This window comes from Nelumbo nucifera, chromosome 4 (assembly GCF_055504915.1).
Source record: "Nelumbo nucifera cultivar China Antique chromosome 4, China Antique-T2T, whole genome shotgun sequence".
NCBI lineage: Eukaryota > Viridiplantae > Streptophyta > Magnoliopsida > Proteales > Nelumbonaceae > Nelumbo > Nelumbo nucifera.
In genome coordinates, this window is record NC_142652.1 from 93,711,882 (window position 1) to 93,723,816 (window position 11,935).

Sequence of the window (11,935 nt, forward strand, 5' to 3'; positions counted from 1 at the left end):
CTTCAAAAACATACCAAAGGACTAATGAGAATTTGCCCTCACTATGGCTGGTGCAAACTAGGGTTTTGGGGTGCAAAGGAGAAGAGAAAAGGAGCAAGGGAGAGTGGGGAGAAAACTTGGTTCGCCCCCTCTCTCTAATCCCTTTTATAGATCTCTTTCCTAACTGGATTAGGACTTAATCCAAATCAGATTTGGATTATGTCTTAATCCTCTTATAGAATGGGAGCTCTATACCCATATCCATACCAAATTCGACCCATGTGACTTCTTAACTAGTCTTACTAGTAATGGGCCTAAGGCCCATTTTCTTTAATAGTTCATATATATAACCATTGCATGGCCACTTAGGCATGATTATTGTATGACATGGGACCCACAAAGGTCACACACAAGTTCATATGGGTTTGACCCATGTTTGAAAAGTGAGAGGCAAACTCATTGCATAAGGGCAGTAAACCCCTGAGCTAAAAAAGTTGGTCTCAGTTTGGGCCTATAAGTGAGCATTGGGTTCAACCACCCTATGAAACCCAAGGATGATGGATTGATGTGAGATAAAGCCTATTAATTTATCAGCCCTCTAATGGTCTCTTGTAGATAACATCTCAACCCTTAATAATTGAAACATACACAAGGAAGCACCTCTTCTTTGACTGCAAAATATAGTGTCACATCCTCCACTCAAATGGATATCAAAATTAAAACCTTTTGCAAACATTTTTTTTTTCAGAAAATAACATATAATCTATAAATGCATTTTGCAAATCCAATTTCAAATACTATTGAAATCGATTGCTAGTAGTTTTAGGTTTCCATTAGAAAAGTGTAAACCCTAATATTCATTTTGTCTAACAAAGGGGTTGATCTTATCACCATGATCACCCATTCAAGTAGTTTCCTAAACTAATGCAACATGTCTATGTATTTAACCCTCAATAGATCTCATTGTTTGGAATATCAAAAGCAACGTAGTCCAAGACCTAGTGCAATATAAAAATCAAGTTTGGGGATAAGTGCAACTTTCCAATTTTGTTCATTTGTCTTTAAGGTCTAAGGCATAATTAGAAATTGGTCCAGATTCAATTTCTTCTAAACACCTATTAACTGTACTTGGGGTCTAACCCTAACAACTGAGACAAACTACTTCACCAATTCAATAGCACATTGTTTCAACATTGTTAGGATAAATTCTCTAAGTTTATTCAATGGTTAAGAACATATTAAACTAATACAAGTCTCACAAATGTTCGGTTTAAGGAGTAATTCGCAAAAATACACCAATTTGAACATAAAAAAAATAATGTACATATATTATTCAAATACAAAAGTTTGTGTACATCAATCTGATTGGAGTTAAGGGCATAGGATATTTAACATTATAAACTACTAATATAGATTTTTACTAGCGAATGCTTGATGATCAACTTTCTATTATTAGGTAATACTAGTGTGAAAACTTGTGCCAACGAACAATGATAATTGGCCATCCGTCGATAAAAATATATGCTAGCAGTTTTTTACCTAGGCCAGTAGCCACTAGCATAGAGCTCCATTAAAAAATGAAAATGATAAATATGAGGCATGATTATATAATGTTTTACCATATTTTATGACTTTCTTAACATATTATCTTTATTGAATATACCATTATCATTTCGTTGAAATTGTTAGACATTTCGTACTTGTTCATGTTATTAATTTTATTTTTAATTTTACAATTTTACAATTTATTTTTTATTTGTAAGTTCCATGCTCTTTTCTTCATTTGCATAACTACCTACTCAATTCGTCGAACTAATTTTCTTTTTTAATTAGTTTTAAATAGATGATAAGTTCTTCCTTTAAATTTTCTTTGTGCAACTAAACGCAAAAGATTTTCTAGTTTCTTGATTGTTTTCTCTTTTTTACATTTTATGTTATTGATGTAGGGCCCACATGATTGATTTGTGTTTTGTTGGTGTGGGTCTTATATGTTCCCACTATATATCTACTAATGAGTATTGTATGCATACCTATATTATTATTTTGATTGATTAAAAAATGAACAAAAATTATTTTCATTATTGCCACAAAAGAATTATGTTTTCTTTTTTTTTTTGAAAAAAAAAGACATTTGATTCATAGCAGCATTTTTACATTTTTCCCATTTATACCCATTTGTGTCCATTCTAAAATTTTTTTATTGGAAAGATTGAACAAGAATGTTGGTCAGTTGAACCAAACATGGCCTAAGGTGGCATTCGATAGTGTGTAAATATCGTGGTGGTCATCGTCTACAAAATAGCATGGACAAGGACGGGCCACACCCCAATTAATCGTCTAATTACTCTCATTTTATTGTGAATGGTCCACATTATGGTGTGGAAAATTTGTGGGAAGGTTTTACTGTAGCGCACTTGCGTTACATTAGTCCAATTACTCTCATTTTATTTAATCATTTAATAATTTAATAATTTTTAAATTTTAATATTTTATCAATGAAATAATGATTTTTAATGTTAAATCTAGCACAAGTCCAACGGTTCTCCTTCTCAACTCTTTTTTATTATTTAAATATTAATTTTTTAATATTTTATCAATAAAATATTATTTAAATATTTATTTTTTAATATTTAAAATAATATTTTTTAATTACTTAAAAAATGCAATTGTTATCTACGTATTGATGCCTTTTTTCAATTTATTTACCATATAAAATGCAATTAGACATTTATGATGGACTATGTAGATCTCCCATAAAATGTATATGAGATACATGAAATCAAAAAATGTGGTGTGGACTAGTCCACACTACACCTATAGAATGCCACCATGGCTGTGGACTGGTCTGGTCCACACAATCTATCTACAGTTCAAAACAGCAATTGTTGTTTACGTATTGATGCCTTTTTTGAATTTGTTTACCATATAAAATGCAAAAATTAGACATTTATGATCGACTATGTAGATCTCCCATAAAATGTATATGATATATATAGAATAAAAAAGTGTGGTGTAGATAGTCCTCAACAGACCTACAGAACGCCACCGTGGGTGTAGACTGGTCTGGTCTACACAATCTATCCACAATTCAAAACAACTGTGGACTATGATATGGTGTGAATTGATCCCTACCACAGGGTGTGGTGTGGACCAGTTCACACCCACCAATTTTTCATCCACACTACAAAATACCCCCTAAATTAATAACTTTTTTCCTTATAAATAGTTCATGACTTTCTTGAAAAGCTAAAACGTGTACCATGTTTGTTGTGCATCGTCAACAGTACATGGCTCTCCCAAAAAGCTGAAAGGTTAGTTTTCCATGGTGGTTGTATGCACAGTGTCCCTCACTCCCTCTTAATGGATTTCCCTTGGTAGTTTCACGTTGAAAGCTATATTTATGTGTTGTTGCAACTTGCAACTGCAAAGGGACGAAGGATTGGGCTGCTAGTCCGTGGACCATTTATTAGTCCCCATAATAAGACTTACCAACTTTGTGTCTCCCCGCATTTAATGTATCCATCCCATAAACCTTCCAAGAACTTGGGGCAGTTGAATATTTACTACCCCAGGTTGGAATTTGATATCTTATAATACTAGGAAAACTTGCTTCTTAGGCTTGGCTTGATTTTTGCACTGATGCAAAATATGAGTGCAAATGAGTTCACTCAGTTCAGTTATAATAATAATAACATGGGTTGAACCACTGACCTGCCTGAAGTAGTTGAAACACTGAGCTTTGGGCTATGGAAAACAAATTTGAGCCAAAAAGGCGCTTTGGGCGTGTTTGATAAGAATTACTTTCAATAATATTACAATTTGAAGTTAAAACGCCTTTAAGCCCCTAATCACAACCGTAAAATAAGGGTTTAGATAGGAATAATGGGGATGATAGGGTTATACAAGCTTATTACAAACTATTCACTCATTTTTTAGGGTTTCGGACTCCAAAACTATTACCGTTTCAATTATGGTGGTCAAAGTGATAATAGAAATAATGGGGATGAGCTCTCATATGACACAAGTTCCATCGCTACGTTCAAAAATGGGAAGATATGGAAATAGTTTTGGCCAATCAAAATCCACCCATGAATTTTGGTAAATAAACCTGATTCATTACCAAGTCTATGATTCCAGTTGATTGGTCAGATGTTTTTCGGATATCATATCTTTTCCATATTATAGTCAAACTCATATATATATATATATATATATATGAAAAATTCTTTCTTTTTTTAACCGTTTTTCTTTTTCAAACAGCCTAAAGAAAGCATACAAAACAATTAAATAAAAGGATCGATGCAAATTTTGTTTGTGGAAGGATGCAAAAAGTGAATACATTTTTTTTTAAGTAAAAAGGATGCAAATTCAGTTTGGAAACAGTTGTATCAGGTGTATTGTATGAATATTGGTGTAACCAGATACTTTTGGATTACTTATATATAAATATTTTAAAAATTTTAAGAGGTCTCAGTTGTTATGACTTATGAGACCCCTGATTATAAAGTAAAACAATTCAATATATATAAATATAGTGTATGTGTAGGAATTACGGTACTTACAAATTCTCAAATAGGGAAATATATGATGGGGAGCGGATTAGCTGGAGACACAAACATAAACACCCGGCTGAACTACCACTTATCACGGTTGGATAGGGCAGTGTTCAGTACAGATGGAACTTACGGTGAATAATTAGTGTGTTCAACCGTGATAGGTAGTTTAGACAAGTGTGTATGTTTTTGTCTCCGGCTCATCAGGACTGTATATGGTCTATTCCCCCTCATAAACATTTATTGATTCTTTTAAATTTATTACCCCAAACCCCCACCTATATATACTATGCTACCCCTTATTGAATTGTGATGAATTCCCGTCACTGTTTCCAATTGTACAAACTCATAAAGATTTAGGTGGACCGAACAACAGAAATCCCTTCTCGATATAATGAAACACCTATCATACACTCATTCAATCAATCTATGCATTAAATCCTGATTTATTGTTGATGTTTCAACCTGTAATGTTTTCAGTTGAAATACTGATACAGACATCATTATTTAATTGTATTTGAATCCTCTGTGCTAAAAAAAAAAAAAAATTGTGTTTTTCATCCATGATATACACCACGTTAACCCCACATTAGTGAGGATGTTGAAACTTTGATTTACAGAGAAAAAAAAATACTGAATTGATCTTTCTTGATACATCCCCTAGTAGGGATTTCAATGCCAAGTATTTTATGACTGATTTAACTCACAACAATCTCCAATTAAATAGAAAATTGATCATTAAACTCAAAATAGAAAAACCAAATTAATTATTAGGGCTGTTAATGGTGAAGAAGTGCTACCATCCAATGGTGGGAAGGTCAGTCGAAATTCCCAATTTTAAATTTTTGAACCATGCTGAATTAGAACCTATCTCTGAGATTTCTATCAAGTTTTGTCAGACCCACAACAACTAAGAGGAGTAAGTTCTCATTCCTAATTGTTGACAGGCCACAAATGCAGCCAATCAAGTGGTAGTTCATGCCTGATCAAGTTTCAAAGTATCGATACGTATCGGCTCATATCAGCCGATATGTGTCATGCCAATGGCTTATCGATACGCCCCTCCAGGGGTGTATCAACACAGGCCGATAAAACTAAAAAAAAAAAATGTATCAACACAGGCCGATATGCCGACCGTATCAATATTTGGAACCTTGTGCCTAACTTCCATTGTAGATTTCTTATCAGTTCGATCTATAGTTGATGAAGATGGCACCACCAGCTAGAATCAATCTCCAATCCGTGTGATTTGCAACAAACTCTTGCCTCAATATGATTGATGTTGTAAATTTTACAATGAAACCAGCTTCTAATACACTCAAGTTGGTGGAAGAAGAAGGCTAAATTGGGAGGGCTGAAGTTTTGGTGGAACTATTTTTGATAAACTATCAAAAGAAGCTTTTAATAGAATACTGTTGTTTTTTGGCCGGAGGACAATAGATTTGGGCTTTTTGGATTTTTATAAATTATTTGGATGGAACCCATCTTAAAATGACCACCACTAGAAACCGCTCCCAAACAAGTACAAAATGGTTTTTCATTGAAACTTCTTTAAAGTAGTCCAGGCCAAAAACTCAACCAAAGCTTCTGTCCTTGCAAACATACTGGTCACACCCACATGGCCACATGACCTACTTAAAACGCCTAAAAAGAGCTTTCTAAGGTACCTTGGGATTTATTCTACACCCTGTATGGGTATAGTATTAGGTTAAATCTGACCCGTATATTAATCGAAAACATAGAAGTTTTATGTATTAGGTCTTGAATTTAATAATATTTTGAATTTTATGTAAAGTATAATTGATAGTTTATGTATTTTTTTATGCCTTAATTAAATAATTAAAAATTTTGTTATTTATTTATGTTATTTTACTTATTTCTTGCTTATATATGATAAGAAATAATAGAAAATTAGATGAAGGTTATAAATCCAACCCATCCCGTTGAATACAGGGGAGGGTTTTGCATTTTTATATATAGAAAGAGTTTGGATTCTCAAAATCTAACCCGGAGTAAGTACAGATTGAGAGGGGATAGGGTCTAGAATAACTCATCATTATTGTCTGGAAAAACTTTAGCTGTTTTGGGAGAAAGACATCTCATGTGCAAAGGCAAATGAGATATTTACACTTAATATTTTTTTAGTTAAAAGACAAATGAAGACCTGAATTAACTTATGCCGCGTTTGACAAGTCTTTCCGTGCGGGTTTCGGGCTGTTTAGAAGTTCGGAAGCCTGAATTCTGAGCTTTTTCTGTTTGGCAATAGAAATATCTATTGGGAAAAAGCTCCAACCGATAAAAGACGCCAATAGCCCAAATTTGGGCATTTTCAGGAAGTTTCAAATGAAGCTTTTAGTCTTTTTCAAACGTGTGGCACGATGCACACGCTTAGGAGAAAATGGGTTATTTTTTCACAAAAAAACTATTTGAATGTGTAAGTGGGACCTACCAATGGCATGTGGGGCCCACCTTGGAAAATGTATGTAGAACCCACATTAGGTATTATGTGGGACCCACATTGAAAAATGTATGTGGCTCCACATACATATCAACACATGGACCCCACATACATGTCCACCAATGGTATGTGGGGCCACTTTGAAAAATGTATGTGGATCCAACATACATGTCCACACATGGACCCCACATGCATGTTCACCAATGGTATGTGGGGTCCACCTTGTAAAATGTATGTGGGCCCCACATACATATCCACACATGGACCCCACATGCATGTCCACTAATGATATGTGGGGCCCACCTTGAAAAATGTATTTGGGCCCCAAATACATGTCCACCAATGGTACGTGGGGTTCACCTTAGAAAATATATGTAGGTCTCATGTGTTAAATGAAAGGTTCATTGGCCCACACACAAGACATTCATATATACATAACACATATTTTCATCACACTACCAAACGGTCTTCTAACTTTTATGGTATTTCATGAGATCTATAAAAAAACATTTCAATAAAACAGTCTTTGATCTTGTAAGATCTATTTGCAAAAGCTTACTCCATCTTTTAACTATTAGATCTTGTAACAAATATTCTAGAAAAACTTACTAAACAGGCACTTCAAGTATATAATGAGCAAAAACTCCAAAAACAGCCAAAGATAACTCCTAAACTTGCACCACCAAGTTTTTTCTATAAAAGACAATGAAAGATACCACTAGCATGTGAAGGAAAAAGTAGTGCAGCAGAGTTATGCACGGGATACACATCAAAAGCCTATATAAAACTGAACCATTAATTTTTTCTTTACCGCCTGTCAATCTCTTCAAAATCCCATTGTACGTATCCAACCCATACCGTGAACTGTCTTAGACAAGGGAACGGTTGAGTTCTTGAATTCATATCCCTTAATGTTCAGTACATCCTCCAGCGAAGAAAAAGCTCCAATTTATTCACGAATTAGGATGGTGGCTCAGTTGGTAGGTTTTCTGATTCGTTGGAGTAGAGCCTGGGATCAAATACCGCTGCCACCAGGGGTTGGGGGGTCAAAGGGAAAGGGGATGGAAAAAAAAACGAGTGAAATCCTGGCGTAGCCTTCGGTTATAAAATCATGGCAGCGGGTATAGATGGCAATTCTATAACCCGGGTTTTTTGTTTGAAAAAATACGAACAGGTTTAATGCAGATTTCTGAATTTCACTGTAAAGTTATAAATATTCAAAATATAGAAAGCCCCCTATTTTATACATCAATGTTCACCTGTGAATTGGCATCATCAATTCTGAATTGGCACCCATTCCAACGGATTTGAGAGAGCTGGAATGGGTTTTGAATTTAATGATATCCAAGTGTATGGTATTAGGTTAAACCCAATGATTATATGTCATTGGGAAGTATATGAACTATGATGTATTAGGTTTTGAGTTTAATAATATTTTAAATTTTATGTAAAGGATAATTGATAGTTTATATGTTTTTTATTTATCTTAATCAAATAATTGAAAACTTTTTTATTTATTCATGTCATTTTACTTATTTATTGTTTATATTTAACTAGAAATAATACAAAATTAGATGTAAATTCTAAATCCAACCCACCCTATAATGCAAGGAAGATAGGGTTGGGGAGGATTTTGTACTTTCATGTACAATAAGGGTTTGGATTCTAAAAACCCAACCTGCTATAGGTTTTGGGATAATACAAGTTGGAGTTTTAGAGAGGCGGGTAGGGCTTAGAATTTATGAATTCGTTTCGAAACCCATACTGATGCCATCCTTGGTAAAAAAAAAGAAGAAGAAGAAACACATTGCAACCCTTGCCAACTTGATCTATCACCACACCAATGTTTTAAAAAACCACCTAGAACCAGAATCGTTCTGGCCACTAGTTTCCAGGTCGACGTTTCAACCATTCAGTCCGAATGGATAGCCCATTCTGACAAAATAAATTAAAAAATAATAATTCAAATTTAAAAACAATAAAAAATCGTCAAACGTGTCGATGGTTCGACTATCTGGGTCAATGGATCGTTGACCGATTCAACGGTTTTTGGTCAAGGACTAGGTTTGGGGTAAAATGGAACTTGTTGCTTGGATGGTTCCTGGGCCAAATGGTTCGACCGTCCAGGTCAACGATGGTTCGAAAACCATGCACCACATATCTCACCATGAGATTGGAACCCACCATAACGTGGGACCTGCTATGCGGTGTTAGATCATATTAGTAGGTAAGGGTGTCAATGACCGGTTTTGAATTGGACCCCATCCAGTCCAAAATCAATTTGGACAGATTAGACAGATCAACAAGACATATTGGATTGGACCAATCCAGTCCAAAATATCTATTAGATTGGATTGGATCTGATCCATCCGTAACAAATTTTTATTGGATTGAGTTGGATTAAGCCAATATCTGGTCTATTGATATATGATAAGAATATATGCATCAATGGATTAGGTTTGAATTGAAACCAATCTAAATCAAAATGAATCTAAATAAATTAGACGGTCCAAACATTAAAATATTGGACCGGTACAAATTGATCCAAAACATTCATTGGATTAGATTGGACCTGGTCCATTTATAATGGACTCGGACTGGATCGTTTGGATCAAATCCAGTCCAATTAACACCCCTATGAATGGTGGGTTGTTGGAATGTATTTTGTTGGCAGGATATCGGGTTTGTAGTATTGTGGTATGTATTGTGGAAGCCCACCTTAACCCCACTCACTTCATCCAATAATTTAAGGTGGGGCCACATCGATACATGGAGGGTGTGATCGTCTCTACATATAGATTACTGGGGGTAGACTAGTGATTTGCAAAAGCAAAAGATGGTGTCTAACGAATTTGCTGCATCCATATCCGGGTACCAGTTCTTCTTGTTAGCCATTCTGTCTGCTGTGTTCTTCCTGAGATGGTTCTTGTTCTTCAAGCAGAAATTGAAGAACCAAGTCATACCAGAATGGCCTTTACTGGGCTCCCTCCCGTCGGTAGCCCGAAACTTTCGGAGGCTCTCTGACTGGTTCACTGAAGTTTTCCTCACTCTCGGCACCAAAACCTTCTACTTGAAGGGCCTCTTTTCAAAGCTCGACTACGTGATCACTTGCGATCCGCACAACTTCGAGTACATGCTCAAAGTAAATACTGCCAACTACCCAAAAGGGGAGGATTTCAGGCAGATATTCGACATTCTCGGCGAAGGTATATTTAACACAGATTTCGAGTCATGGGCAACGCAGAGGAAGGCTTCACATTCGGCTTTCAGACTGATTGAGTTTCGGAGCTTCGTCAGCCACACGGTCCAGAAGCTAATTGACGAAAAGCTTCTACCTTTGTTAGCCAATGTGGCTAGAGAAGGGTCTGCAATCGATTTGCAGGATTTGATTCTGAGGTTCACCTTTGACAGTATTGCCATTACAACATGGGGAAAGGATCTTGGGCTTCTTTCTCAAGAACTTCCTGCTACTGTAGCTGTTCAAGCCATTGATGACGCACAAGAAGCCATAATTTGCAGAAACTTCATTCCTACCTTGATTTGGAAGCTTATGCGTTTGTTGAAGATTGGGTCAGAGAAGAAGATGGCCAAAGCGTGGGAAGTTGCTGATAACATCATTCTGGATATAATTCTGGAGAAGAAGGAGCAGCTGCTTAATGGTACTGATGAATCAGGGAAGAATAGTCTACTGTCTATCTTCATCAGGTCTCAAGGACAGGAAAACGATTGGTCCAAATCCAGGATGAAGTACCTGAGAGACATGAGTCTGAACTTTATTATTGCCGGAAGAGATACTACAGCCTCTGGTCTTGTCTGGTTCTTCTGGTCAGTTTCTAGGAATCCCCATGTGGAGGAAAAACTCCTGGAAGAATTAAAGCTTGCATTCGCTAAGAAGAAGGGTAATGGAGAAGGAAAGAAGCCATGGGTATTTGATTCAGAGGATTTAAAAGAACTTGTGTATCTGCATGCAGCAATTTGCGAATCACTAAGGTTGTATCCTCCAGTTCATACGCAGAAGAAAAGTCCCATGAAGGAGGATATCTTCCCTGATGGCACCACTGTGAAGCCAGGGATGCAGATACTGCTCTCAAATTATGCTCTAGCAAGGATGCCTTCTGTGTGGGGGAAAGACTGTCTGAAATTCAAGCCTGAGAGATGGATACGTGAGGACGGGACACTGAACAATGAAATGATCTCCAAGCTGCTATTTGCATTCGGCACTGGGCCAAGAACTTGCCTGGGTAAGGACATGGCTTTCACTCAGATGAAGATGGCTGCTGCAGCTGTTCTCTTCAACTACAGCATTCAAGTTGTGGAGGGTCACCCAGTCTCCTTGAAACAATCCGTTATTCTTGAGATGAAGGATGGGTTGATGGTCAATGTAAAAGAAAGAGACAGTTGGTGTCAATAAATCAGGATTTATTAGGTTTAATCATAACTTATATTAAATAAATTCACTGGGGTAGAGTTAAGTAGAGCCCAGTGATAGTCCTCCTTTAATTTCTAAAAAGTCAAAAAAGAAGAAAACTGGTAAAATATCCAAACGAATTGAAGATTAGATTAGAAAGCCCTAGTTTGTTTCTTTTTCCACTTCTATGGTTTCTTCACTCCTTGTAATGTTTTATATATCCTTTTTATATTTATATATAAAATCGCCTCTACTTTTCCTTGTTATTCAGAAGGATGGAATGATTGATTGATGGTCAGTGTATAAAAGAAAGAGTTAGTTGGTTTCAATGAATCAGGATTTATTAGGTTTCACCATAACTTCTATAATATAATAAATTCCCTATAGCTACATACTAGTGGTCCTGCTTTTAAGATCTTGTGTAAGTTTTCTTGCCTTTTCCTTCTTTTTCCTACCTTTTTCTTAGCCTATTTTGCACTGGAGAGATGATTTGTCATCGGATTGGGGATCCACACAAAGCCATGTTGCCGATTCCTA

At 35.9% G+C, this 11,935-nt stretch overlaps 1 pseudogene across 1 annotated transcript; it reads left to right on the forward strand.

The window, feature by feature from the left end:
* Positions 1 to 9,767: 9,767 nt before the first annotated feature.
* LOC104610535 (cytochrome P450 86B1 pseudogene) lies at positions 9,768 to 11,668 on the forward strand (annotated as a pseudogene). The gene has a single exon (XR_016085131.1). The product of XR_016085131.1 is annotated as a cytochrome P450 86B1 pseudogene (transcript).
* Positions 11,669 to 11,935: the final 267 nt, after the last annotated feature.